The 13565-nt window shown below is 46.7% G+C and overlaps 1 protein-coding gene across 1 annotated transcript in view; it reads right to left on the bottom strand.

Annotated features, from left to right (window-relative positions):
• The window catches only part of SLC45A4 (solute carrier family 45 member 4), a 90300-nt gene extending 77334 nt beyond the window's left edge, over window positions 1–12966 (bottom strand). The window contains exon 1 of the mRNA XM_037378939.1: window positions 12718–12966. The gene's annotated coding sequence lies outside the window, so the exon portion shown is untranslated. The remainder of the gene's footprint in view (window positions 1–12717) is intronic.
• Between the last annotated feature and the right edge of the window lie 599 nt (window positions 12967–13565).

The raw sequence follows: 13565 nt of genomic DNA, 5'->3' as shown, positions 1-13565 counted from the left end.
GATACAGACCTGGTTGCAGCAGACCTCTGGCAACTGTACTGTTAATGACGGGAAGAAAGTGAAGCTGTTCAGCTGATCCATGACCATTTGCAACTCAGCCCGTGATGTATTTGAATTGCAAAAAACTTCAGAAAGTTTTCACGCATTGCAGGGACAGATATTCCACCACCTGTCTCACTGGAGGTTTGCATGAGGTCCCTTTTTATAGATCAGAAATAGTGCACAGGTGCAGAATTCCCAAGTACAAGGTACTGTGTGTGTGTGTGTGTGTTGCATTCATTGACTTTACTTTCTCTCTAATGACCTATGAGTATCTCTTGTCTCATGGAATTGAGTGTTGTTTGCTTGTTCACAGTTTCCTTTCCTTCCGTTATCCAGCAAAGAAAGTTTGCTTAAGTGGCTTTTGTGAACTCTTTCAAGATCCCCAGAAGGATGATACAGGAAACAGAGAGTTTCCTTTCTATATAAACTTCTAGGGTGTTCCCATAATAGCCTGAAATTTATCTGCACTCAACAGTCTGCAACTGGACAAAAAATTAATGAACTGTCAAGGGATCAGGCAAAACACAATTAGAGTATCGGAGAGAGGAGAGCTTGCAATAAAAAAGAATCCTCCACTTACATAGCATCTTTTATCCCATGTTACCAAACACTTTCCCTTCTATGTTTCCAATTACTTTACAAGTTGGCCGTGCTTTAACCATTCAGCCTGAAATTTTCTGTAATTGCTCCCTGCCTCAAGTTGAATACATTTTTCAGAGAAGAAGGAAAAGTGAAAAGTTACACACACAAAAAAAACTTTTTAAAAAGGTGCAGTCATATTTCACTGAGATTAAAACTAAAGAATTAGTTTTATGAATGTTTAAGCTTTCTCCCTCTTTATTTTAAAGAGTATGTTTGCACCACAGGAGGCTGGAACAGGACTGAGACGCTTGGCACAGAAGCAGTGCTGGGGATCAGAGTCTATTGCTGTCTCTGTGAAAATACATCTGGATTTGTCCAAATAATAAACCACAGACAAACCTCTACTTGAAAGCATTAGAGGCAGGCTTGCACCTCGTTTTTTATGCCTGCTGACAGCCGTGCCCATAGTTTCTACAGCCCCCTAAAAGCAGCCCCCGTAAGCAGAACATCTGGACAAGGCGCTGACAAAATGGATTCTCATCTTTCATGATTTCACCCTGGGTGACCTGGCACAGTGGGTGAGATCTGGGAGGATTGTAGTACTGGGAGGGAGGGCAGGGCCTGTGCTGAAAGCTGACAAGGTAGAAATGTGAGTCATTAAAAGGCAAAGACCAAACTGTAAAGAAACAATTACTTACATTATTATTTAAAAAAAAAAAAAAACAACAGATCTGGAAGGCACGTTCGCCTGGTGGTTGACACTCCCTACAAAAGCACCGTGTTATTCCAAAAGTCTCCCATGAGACGAACAAACCTTGCCAGGAATAATCACAGATCTGGAATTGTGTAACTGCTCAACTAAACACAGGCAGAGAACAGATAGGGAACCTGTGCTTTTCTTTTCCTGCCCACTTCCTTGATTTCAGGGCTGTGTGGTGTTTGGGAGCTCTGTGGCTTACATTGGCTGGAGCAGTCAGGACACCAGAAAAAAAAAAAAAAAAAAAAAGGTTCTTAGCAACAGCTTCACAGCATCTGTTGTTTTTAACTCCATTCATAAAAGCAGTTAGCCATGCTGTAGTGAGGCAGGCCGCTACACTCAGCATACTCAACCTTTGCGAGAAGCAGAAAGCTCTTGACTTGCTCTGAGCGGAGCGCTGGCAGATTTCATGCCCTCCCAGCACTAATCCAGCGATAAAGAAAATGTCTTTAAGCCACTTCAAATTCTAGTGCTCCCATTAGTATTCTCCAGTTACAGAGATCAAAGGACTACAATGGGCAGTGCAGCGAAGGGAACGAGGAGATGCAGGCAACAGCTTCACCTCCCCTCTTAGCGGGGTTTGGGCCATTTTCTCAAGCAGGAGAGACCATGTTTGGGAAGTAGATGCCACGTCAGCCTGGCTTGGACAGTTCGGCAGCACGCTGGCACTCCCACATTGCAGGAGTCTGGGCATTGCATCAGGCAGCGTTAACGGCAGGGCTGTGGTGCCTTTATTTTAGCGATAATTTACGGCTAACCAAAAATCAGATACTTAACCTGCTGCAGCCTGGAAGGCAAGTCTGTATGTGAAATGACCCATATCTGCATGGCCACAGGCAGAAGCTGATGTGAAAATTGTTTTGGTAACAGCAGTTAGTGCAGCAGTAGTTTTTATTAATTTTCTAAAACAACTTGTGGAAATTAATAGTTTTTAAATTAAGAAACACTATTTGTCACTTTTAAAATCAAAAGCCTCATGTTTACTGAGAAAGGGTTGTCTTTATTGACAAGAGCCTATCTTTTTTTCCAAGACAAAAAAATGCTGTGAAACAGTACTATTTAAAATAGTCTCTGAGCAAAGATAAAGAGGTTCTGCTATAAAACCTCACCATACAGAGGAAGTAACTGAGGAAGGCAGCTGATGTGGGATTTCACATACTGAGAAGGTTTGGAAACAAGAGTCTCGTGGAGCTCTGGTATGTTTGCCTTGCAGCAGAGAAGGCTAAAAGGGATTTGATCTGTCCCCAGAAATACCTGTGGCAGAAGAAGGTACCAGGTTTGAGCAGGCTGTCTAATCTGTTAGGCAAAGTGCTGCAAGAGCTATTTCCTAGAGACAGAAACAAGAGATGTTCCCACTGGAAATAAGGATCAGAGGTTAATTAACTATAGGAACATCCTACCAAGGAAGCCACCCTGTGAATTTCTATATGATAGATTGTTGGCATTGCCATTGAACATTTTAGGTGTAACCTGCTTTGCTGTTGATTACAGAGCGATGCCAGGGGTCTTGCCTCAGGTACCCAAACCTCAGGGCTGTGAATACCTCCCAGGTGCCTGCTGGAGGACCGTGCCCTGCTTTGGTGTTTCTCTGTGAAAGAGCCTCCTCAAGTCTCTGGAGAAAAGCAAAACAAGGACAAATTTGCACTTCCATTACTCTGTTTTCATTTACATCCAAATTCTGCCAAAATTTGTGTGTCCATTTAAAACTTTTATTTCCTCCCCACTGTCCTGCCTCCGTGCTGGGGTGCATGTTCCTCATGTTCCTTTTTTTTTTTTTTTTTTTTTTCTTTTAGTAACAGCTTTGCGGTTGCTTCACAGCCCACTTGATATACTCATCACTCCAGACACAACAGGGCTCAGAGCTGAGCACAGTCTATGTACAAACAGTGTATGTACAAACACTGCTACGTGAGGTTTTGGAGCCTGCCTCATGCCCAGGGCAGAAGGCAGAAGACTGCAACAGACTTTCCTTGGCTGCAATACTATGGCTCAGCCTGTAACTGGGGGCTGTGGAAAATTAATTTATGGGCCCTGTTTTCAAGGCATGGCCGGCAAGGTCACAGTTTTGAAGCTGTAAGGGCGCAGCCTTTTCCTACTTGCAGCCAGTACGCATGCCAGCTTTCCTGTCCTCGCTTCAGATGTCACCAGATCGCTGTCACATGAACACACCGTGGGTGGGGGAATGCCCTGGCTGCTCCAAACACGGTGCCATTGGCTGCCCAGCCTGTTTTCTTGCATGGTAAATCTATGAATGCAGCCTGATGATTGCTCAAAGTGTAACTTAAACCCACTCTTCAGAGACGCAGCTTCTGGCTGAACTCTCCTTGGCCCTTGCAAGGCTGAGCAAAGGAGTTTGTTTAAACCAGCCTTGAAGACAGTGCTGCCCTGTGTAGCAGTGTGCAAGAAGGTGCATGATGTATCTCTGCTGAGGGTATCAACTTGTACAGTTACCCTTCCGCATCTGCTTGGTGGTCAGCCCAGCTGAATGGAGACAATTTGAATGCAAAGAAATGAATTTTTCCCAGGCACCGAAGCCAGAGCTGATTCCTTTTGGACATGAAGAGCCTGGGCTTGGTGTACATTGAGCCCTGTCCCTGGGCAGTTTAATCTCACCAACCAGAAATCTATGGATTTACACTTCCATATGCAACTGTTTGATAATCATGTTGCCATGGCTACATTTGAATCTTGCAATAAATGTGTAATTTCACACATTTACATCAAAAGGAATTGCAGGACATACAACTGCCTACTGCCTAACAAAGCAAGCTGATGTCTCTCCATAAGCACTTTCCATTTTTAACACTGTATTATTGTACTCATTGGGTGTTTTGGGGGCATTGAGGGCTATAGGGCAGGTTTGACAGCCTGGAGGTCAAATTCTTGAGGTCTTGTCTACACTAAGGCTTCCCCAGTGCTGACATCAGGGCAGTTGCCCTTCTGGGATCTAAGCAGCCAGTTCCAGGGCAGTGCTGGTTCAGTAGCTTCTCCTGCTGCCACTGTGCCTGGGAGCTGCAGGATGCTGAGATCTTTTGCAATTAAAAAAAGAGAGTTGAACACAAGGTCCTGGTGTGCCTGAAATGCAAGGTGAAGGACTGAGGAAGAGGAGTGGAGTGAGAGGCTCTGCTCAGGGGTCTGAAGCCCTCCTCTTTTCCCAGTTTGGTCCCTTCATCCTCTTTTCAGCCCCGTCCTCTCATAACTTTCTTGCTGGGTCCCTGTCTCCTCTCTTTCACCTTCTGCCACCAGCACTGCTCCTTATCTCACGAGCCACCTTGTCCCAGCCTCTTTGCTCCACTGCCCCCAGGCTACCTGCCCATCTGTCCCGCAGGTTCCTTCTCCCAAGTGTTCTCCCACTTCTGATGGCTTCTTAATCCCATGCACAGCTCTTGTCTTGGTCCATGCCTCCTTCTCTGCCCCTGACAAAAGGCAATGGGCAGGTAAGAGTCATTTAGAGAGGGGCAGGTAGCAGGGGTAGCAGAGAAGAGGCTGCGTCCAAGGTACAACTTCAACCAGCAGCAGCTGAATGCAGTGGTGGATGGCAGAGATGCACTCACTGAGCATCAGATCTGGAGAGAAATTTGCATCCAGATTCTATCCCTGCTGATTTAAACAAATTTTTCAGGAACTCAAAACTTGGACAGTTCTGCCTTTGTTTTTTTTTCCTATAGCAACGGCAGCTGGAACAGTGTCGGCACCAAGGCAGGGCTGCAGCTGGGTTTATCCTTGCTCAGAAGCAAAGAGGTGCTGGAGAGTCTTTAGCATTAACAGAATGTGGGCAAAGCAAATGTTTCACCTCACTCTATGAATTTACTGTTGTGTAGAGAGGAAATTTGACTGAGACAAGTACCCAATACTGACAATTGCTGTGTGAGAAACTGGAAAAGTAAAAAATACTGGAAGAGATTAAGATATTTTTTCCTTAGTTGTTTATACAATTGGAAAAGTTAAGTAAGCCTAATTATTGAGGTTATTGGTTTTAATGAGTCACCCCTTGCTATTATTATTCCTGGTTTCTGTTGCCATAGGACAAGAAGCTGCAGCTGGGCTAAGCTGTGCTATGCAACAAACCCTTACATTTGCTTTTCCAAGATTGAGACATAGGAAAATGGGTGGACTCAGGCAAACAGGGGAACATGGGGAAGGAAAGTGATGCTTGCCAGTATGGTCTGTGGCAATCTGACCATTGTGCAGATACTGGGGGCAAAGATGGGTTTCTACCAGGGGCTGGGGGGACTGATGTGGCGTTGGTTTTTGGATGTTTCTGAGGAGCCCTTTCCAAAGATGTGGTAGAAAGTATGAGGAGGTTGTCCACAGAGGTTGCCATCGTGGGCTGGTTGTTGGAGGGAATGGCCATGGTCAGAGAAGTCACAGGGCTTTGAGAGTGAAGACCTGAGTTTGATGCTATGGGATGGGAGGAGCCAGTGGAGGGATAGAGGCTGGGAAGCAAGACAAAAGGGAGAGGTCAGGAGAAAAATCTCCATGGTAGTATCCTGAATGGGTAAAAGCGAAGCATGAACAGGGCCCATTGAAGGTACTTTAGTAACAGAGGAAGGGAGAGGTAGGTAAGAGATTTACCTGCAGGGCTGGAGAAGCTGGGCTTGAAAAAATCCACAAGGTTCAACTGCAGCCTAAATTCATGGACCTCAAAAGAGAGGTGTGAGGTGGCATTCAGGAGCCGTGTCTGCATGGCAGATAACGCATTTTGTTGCCCACTGTGCTTTTAGAAGATTTAGGGAGAAAGCTTGGGAGGAAAGGGATGTAAAAATCTCTGTCTTATCTAGGCTGAGCTTTAGATAATAGACATCCATGATACATCCTGTCACCTGGGATGATTGCTTTGAACTGGCCTTTCTTACTGAGAGCCAAAACAAGTGTGCAAGAGGACGTGGGATCTCGCTGGAGGAGGGTGTGCTTGTGTGTGTGTTAGTGTGCAGGCTAATTCCGATCTGCTGTTCAGGCGGCACCACAAGCCCACGGAGTGGAGGCAGGAACATGCTAACCCACAGTGTTCCATTGATTGGTTTCAATTGATCAGTTGTATAGAAACAAAGCAAATGAAGTTTCTGGTCTCTTGGATGTTGCAGTGGGTGTCGGGTTTGCTTGCAGCAAGTTTATCTTTTTCAGCTGATCCTGCACTTTCGGTTCTCTCTCCAGGATGGTTGAGAAAAGTCTTTTTTGAGATGGATAGCTGGCCTCAGGAAAAAAAAAAAGGGAAGATCTGCTGGAAGAATGTACTGTCAGATTTTCTTTCCCTCTCGAATGCATACAAGGACAAGTACTAAAAATGCCATGGGAGCAAGCATGGGAGGGGTATGTACAGAAATGAGCTGCCCTGTGGGTGTGAAAATCATTCTTGAGCCATTGTGTTTTCCCTCCTCCCTTCCCTTAGCCCAACAAGAAAAGTTGCACAGTCTTTTGTCTTCCAGTACTTTAGTGTACAAAGCCTGGAGCAGAAGGAAACCCTCACCTTTCTTTCTGTGGCATGGGTAAAGTGTGCCTCCCCTCTTCACAGCTACCAAAATCTGGCCTTTCCTGCTTGATTATCCATTTCCCAATAGTTCCCAGAGCTCGAATGCTGGACTCCACCAAGGCTCCACAGAGAGATTAGCGTGGACTTGCCTTGTCCGTGGATGACCTTAATTCTCTTTTGCATTTATTCCTCCTAGAGGATCAAGGAGAAGGAAGGGGAGGGTGAGCTACAGTTAAATCCGGTTCTTGGATCTCCCTTCAGCCAGTGGAGAATGGGCTGTGTGCCTAAATGAACCCAAAAGGCCCCATGGCGTGAGGTGCCTCACATCCAAGCAGGATGTGGTGGACTATTCCCAAATGCCTGAGCTGCTACACGCTCCGGCCATGCTTCAGCAGACAGCACATCCCAGAGACCCTGGGGACAGTAACAGGGCTGCTGCCAAGGCACTGAGCTCCCCTCCAGGCAACTGGAAGATGGCAAAAATGCAGGTCGTGAATGCTGTCTGGAGCGAGTGACCTGGATGTGTCTGCCCAGACTTCATACAAAAAGGCAACGTGGTCCCGGCTTCGTTGCTCACAGGGCTTTGTGCCGGAGGCCAAAGCGGATACTGTACAACGTGTAGAGAGCCACAGCTCTTGCCCAGTCGCAGAAGAGGCCACTGTTCCCAGTGGTACCCAGTACAGCTCTGTGAACCCATCTGCACAATAGACTTGTCAAAATGGATGCCAAGAGCATCCAGCCTCTCTGCCGTTACTGCCAAAGCTTTCCAATAGCAGGCTGCTCTGCAGCCTAATGCAGCTCACTAAGGGCGAAATTCAGATGCTTAGGATGTTCAGATGAGAACTGCATAATGCATTAGCAGTTATCAACGTTTTTTCACTCTTGAGGCCAATTAATTTTTGGATGCAAGCATGCTGAGACCACCTTGTGCAGCACTGCTGCTGTGGTTTTCATGGGTTGTTAAAGCGAAGTTAAGCTGTGTTTTTCTTTGTGTGTTTATCAGTGTTTTCTCTGTTAGCTTGTGCATGTGAGAATTGTTATCTGAAACACCCTCTCCTCCCTTCCAAACCACACTGAATCCTCTGGCAGTGGCAAGTAGCCCATGGACCACAAACTGAGAAGAACCTGGCTCATTCCCTCCCTCTCCTAACAGGTATTTGCTTGATATTCGTGAACACAGGAATCAAACACAGGAGTTCCCAGCTAATGATAGTCACGATCCCAGTTGGAAGCTGCTCCTGTGCCTAACAGTTAGCTAAGAATTATCTCAAATACCCCAAAATAGGTCTTACAGGACAAGTAGAGGAGATCTAGAAGGTTATTCAGTCTGCCTCCAGCATTGCACAGGGACAAGGCTCACTCCACCTTTGCATGACTGTAAGATTTGCTTCTTCTCTCCCTTGTAAAACTGTATGATGAAAACAGTTTTCCCCAGGCATTTGCAACTTATGAGCATTATTTAGTGCATCACATTACAAATAAAGGAAAATACTAAATTTCTGCTGATTTTTTTTTTTTTGTTTTGTTTGGCGCTCAAGTTTTGTATCCCTTAGTCCTTTTTTGACAGGTTAAAATTAAAGGACTTTTCAGGGTGATCAGGGTCAAGAAAGAACTAGAATATCAGTCTTCTGCTGAATGAGACAACACAGGGGAAATTTTCATTAGATCATCTTGAATCTTGGGATCCAAATACTCTTTTTCTCCTGCTCTTCAAGTCAGGTCAATGTGCAGGGTACCAAGGGCCAGACTAGCAGGAAAGGCAGCACTGCTTTTGCTTCCCCTTCCCTCCTGCATACAGAAATGAGGGACATGATGAGCTTGCAAGCTCAGATTAAAAAGGACTGTCTGCCAGGGAGCAGACGTGCTCCCCTAGAATCATCCTTCCAGCTCTCCCATGTGGGCAGGGAGAGATTCTGGTTATTTCATTCTCTTAGTTAGGAACAAAATAGCACATGTCCATCACTCGCCACTAACGAAGAAGTACAATTAATGTATCTGGTGATACATCCTGTCTGCCCCGAGGTACTGTTGTGCAGTGGAAGTTGATAAATTGGACCAAATAATGCCTTAAAAATACCCTGTTTTCACAGTAGCTTAAACTCCAGGTCAGAGTGGGCACAGGCTACACTGGGCCACAAGTGTGTGGGATGTCACTTCTGACTTTACAGACACTATCCATTTTCCCTCCATGTCCCTTTTTTACCACCAAGAATTTAGCTGATTTAGCAAAATATCATGGACAATAATAGCTAGTGCCAGTCTTGAAGGATCAACATCGTTTCTGCAGTGCAACCCACTGCATGCAAACTGGGAAGAGTCAACATGGGCTTCCTGGGAAGGCTGATGCAGTGATGAGAAGAGGAATGACATGTTATTAGACTGGTATATAGGTGTCAGGTCAAAGGCCTCAGATTTCTGCAGAAAGATGGGATCTTGCCTGACTTCAGCAGAACTGGTTGCATCAAAAAGGTTTAGTGCTGGATTTTGTGTCTGCAAGGATACAATACTCAGACTCTATGCTCACCAGCATAGAGACGGTAAGTGATACGTGAGAAGCCCCCACACTTTACAATTAGAAAAAAAAGAAAGCTGGCATGAGATGGTAAATGCTGCCATGTGGTGTTCAAGGAAAACCTGTTTGCGTGGGATGTGCTGGAAAAATTGCTCAAGAATGGTGCATTCTCATAAAAAATGATCTGGCTGCTGTTCAGGTCAGTGTCTTTGTATAGAAGCTGTGGGCTACGTGGTTGCTTCAGCATATGCGTGCAGCCGCTGGCAAGGTGATTGCTTTCCGTGTGATCTAATCCCCCTTGCCCTGGGGTGTTGGAGATCTTTGCCCTCACCTAGTTTTGGGTCTGGATCCATCTTCTCAGAGCAGCTTGCATTGACACAGACCTTCATGGCAGAGAGAGGCACCCTGTGGATGTCAGTCCAGGAGAGCAGCTCAGCCAAGATCAGCTTACTGGTGGTGCTTGGTCCCTTCTTGGGGGGAAGGTGGGAGGGCTAAAATGCCACACTCACTTTATTAGCAGATTATAACTAGGTTTCTGATCCCTGCCAAGCAAAGCAGTGACCATGCTTCAGAAGAGGATGAAGAGATTCCTGGAGATTCAGATCATGAATTAGCACTAGCTGCTGGAGGAAATAAATGACAGGAATGCCCAGTTGTTAGCCAGAGACTCCTTTCAATCCCTGCATAACAAACTATCAATAAGTTGTGAAGGGACAACCCCGCCCCAGCCCCCCCACCCCCCACCCCCCATCTCCTTTTCCACCTTAGGCGAAGGCTGAAAATAAAAGACAGCTGGAAGCGTCCTGCAAGCCAGAGAGCTGGAAGCCTTCCCTCATGCACTGTTCTTGCTCTCCTACTACCAGACCTCCAGCCTTTCTGACAATACTGATGTTGGTCTACACTAGGTTCCTGTAATCTTCAAGGCTAGAAACAGCATGACTACCACCAAAGCCTGCAGCGGTTAGCCCCTCTGGTTTCACAGGGTGAAGTTTAATAGGCATGACTTAATATGGTTGCTTGGTACAGAAGGTCCTTTGTCCTCAACCATATTAAACAAAATAATACAGACCATAAATTTAGTGTAAAACCTGTAGTTAAGGAAAATGAAGTAGCAATCCATGGCAGATTGCTGCTTCTGCAGGGGAAGCACCCTTACACTGCTGAATAGTTTGGTCATGATCAGTCCTGAAGCAGCCACTGGGAATTAGAACAGAGTAAAGTTATGCAGGAGGAAGGTTGTGCTTTAGGTTCCTTATGCCATTGCTTTTAAAAAATCAGCCTTCACAGAAACTGCTCTTTTCCTTCTGGAAGGAGAGCTGAAGCAGTGTTTGAATCTGAAGTTTATAATAGAGAAGTGGGGAAGGAGCAAAGGTCCCTTTTTTTGCAGACACACAAAATCTCTCATTTGTGACCTCATGCACTGGCTGGTGAGTGCAGACAGAGATGGGTCAGCGCAGGGAGCAGTCCCTGCCATCACATGCACATGTGCCTACACACCCTCGCCCCTCCACACCCCAGGAGCTGTCCCAGCACCACAAATGCTGTCTCTCCATTCTGGTCCCTGGTCGCCTCCTCTCCAGGAGGATTTGTTGCTATTTGCCTTCCTTTCCAATCTCCATCCTGTCCAAATCAACACTACCAAGTTGCCCTCCTTGGCATTTTCACTACTTTGCCCCAGTTGGAGTTGTGTATGAACTCAGACCTCACATCCTTGCTGCATCCGTGCACTCATAGCACTGGGTGCTTGATGCCAGCTTTTGAGAAACAAGCACCAGCTTTAACTATGAGATGCCCAAGACTGTGAGCACTGAAAGCACCAGGAACGATCACTGTGTTACACCCAGCTAGGCTGTCCTTTTAAGAGCACAGCCCTGCCTGTGTAATACCCATCATCACAGCTACTGCAATGCTATGGCTGCAAAGACAAGATTTGGGGTGCAACGAACAGTTCACACCTCCTCCCCCAGACACAGATGCATACACACCCATGCACAAAACCAGGGCATTAAAAATTTCCTCTGTGACTGGGCTGTTTTGCTTGCACAAACATTATTTCTGAAAAGGCCTGGCATTCAGATGGCAGGCAAGATAACTGCTTTCAGCAGTGCCCATCATTGTGGTGTCTGGGCTTTGCAAAACAGGCTCTGTCTTTGGGGAAAAAAAAAAAATAAGGTAAGAAGAGCCCTCTAAGCTAAGGTCTCACCCCTCCTGACTGTCTCAGAAAGTAAATCATACTGAACCATGTTCCCCTGCCTTGAGATTATTATACCATTTTGAAACACCAGCCTGGTCTGGTAATCCTGCGTCTTAACCAGTCTCCCAGGCTGCCTCCTTTAGCTGCCAGCAAACATCCTCTTCCCAAATCAACCCGACCAAAATGAGCTACAGCAGAATCTGCATTAATTGCTCTTCTTGCTCCAAACAGCATGATTTACAAAAGGGACATTTCCTGCAGTAGCCAGACCCGCAGTATTCATTATTCTTAAACTAGGGGTTGCTGCGGTATCTTTACGCTCATGTACAGCCCTTAATCTCACACACTGCCTTTAGCAGCACCCACCGGCTGCAGCAATCCCGCAACATGCCCTCTTTCTGTCCTCTCCCAGGCAAGCAAGGCAAGAGGCTCCAGAGAGAGCTGGCAGAGCAGGGGCGCTTTTCGGCAGTCACCCGGCAAGAGCTGCATCCCCCCTTGGAGCCAGGCATGCAACTTCCACCTGCACTGGCAGGCGCAGAGCACTCACGTTGGCTTGGCGGCAGCGCGGATCCCTTTGAACAGCTTAGCTGTGATTAATTTTTAACCCCGGCCAGCGGATCTAAGCTGCTGTCCCCAGGGCTGAAACAGAGGTGCCTGCATGACACCGAGGCATCCAGACGCGGGCTTACCAGCTGATGTGTCAAAGCAATGTCACCGTTAGCAAATATACCAACAAACCGAGCGACCGACTGAGCAGCCCACACATTGGTGTGAACAGCTCGCTCTGTGGCGTGTGGGATCCCTGCTGCATGGGCAGGCAGCTCATGCTTCTGTCGCTGCTCTTGGCTTTGTGCAGCCCCATTGAATTCGGTGTTGCTAGCTCGCATTTTCTGCCGATGTTTAAAATCGCATCAGGAATGTTCCCTGTTGATTTCCCCGGCAGTGCTTGCTGAGCCATACCGGGTACTACAGCTCCTGCAACTGCCTCCATGCAGCATATTAAACACGATTGCTTGTTTTCTCCCTCCAGAGGAGGTGGGGGGGAGAAAGCCCTGCAGACATTTCTCACCCAGCTACCAGCAAATCCCGACCTGAGCTAATTCTGCCATGGCTGAAAGCAGAGGATGTTTGCAGTGCATGAAGCTGATTTGCTGACTTACCCTTCATCTCTCTCAAGAATGCCAGGTGAAGAAGCCGGCCTCTCGCTCAAGAAATAAACCACAAGAAGCCCGACAGCAGCCACTGCAGAGCTTGCTCAGAAGTTCGCTCCCTCTGTCACAGTGTATGCAGCTTGCCAGGTATAGCCTGGATGAGAACACCCTGTGCTTTTCCCAAGATGAATGAGATCAGCACATAATTCAGGCAAGGAAAAAAAAAATATTCACTGCTAATATATGTGATGGTTTACGACCCAGAGGTAAAGTGTTGGTCTACAAGTTCCTCTGCTTTACAACTCAGGGTTTTCTGGGGCAAATTTCACAGGGAGAGGAAGTTTCTGTTCTGCATTTGGTGGTAGTAGACACATGTTAAAAAGCAAGCAAATGGTACATCCACAGGGCAGGCAGAAACCCTGTCCTCAGCAGCATGAGATGGAGGGCACATGAAGGGTACCATTATGAGCAGCAGAGACACCTTTATAATGTTCATGCTGATGCTTTTTTGACTCAAGCCAGCACCTTCTGTTATATAGTCCACATAGTTTGAGCAGATCCTCACTCTGCTGGTCCTGGCTTTTCTGAGCAAGGTTGTTCAGATTAAACTCTTTACCGGCTGGCTTCTTCATGACCCCCCAGGTCGACAAAGTGCCTTTCTGCTGCCAGGTCCTTTGCATCAAGCATTTCTCAAGTCTCATCACCTGCCTGTCAGGGTTGGGGGATATCACCGTGCTGAAGCCCTGGGGTGACAGGGAGGCAGGGAAAGGGCATGAGCTACTTGGAGGACTCAAATGGGCTGAAACCTTTTGGTGGCAGGGAGTCAAAAAACATCATGTACCTCTGGGGTCTCTGTC

Source organism: Falco rusticolus, chromosome 3 (genome assembly GCF_015220075.1).
Source record: "Falco rusticolus isolate bFalRus1 chromosome 3, bFalRus1.pri, whole genome shotgun sequence".
NCBI lineage: Eukaryota > Metazoa > Chordata > Aves > Falconiformes > Falconidae > Falco > Falco rusticolus.
The sequence above is the reverse complement of the archived record's forward strand: the minus strand, read 5'-3'. Positions and strand labels throughout refer to the sequence as shown.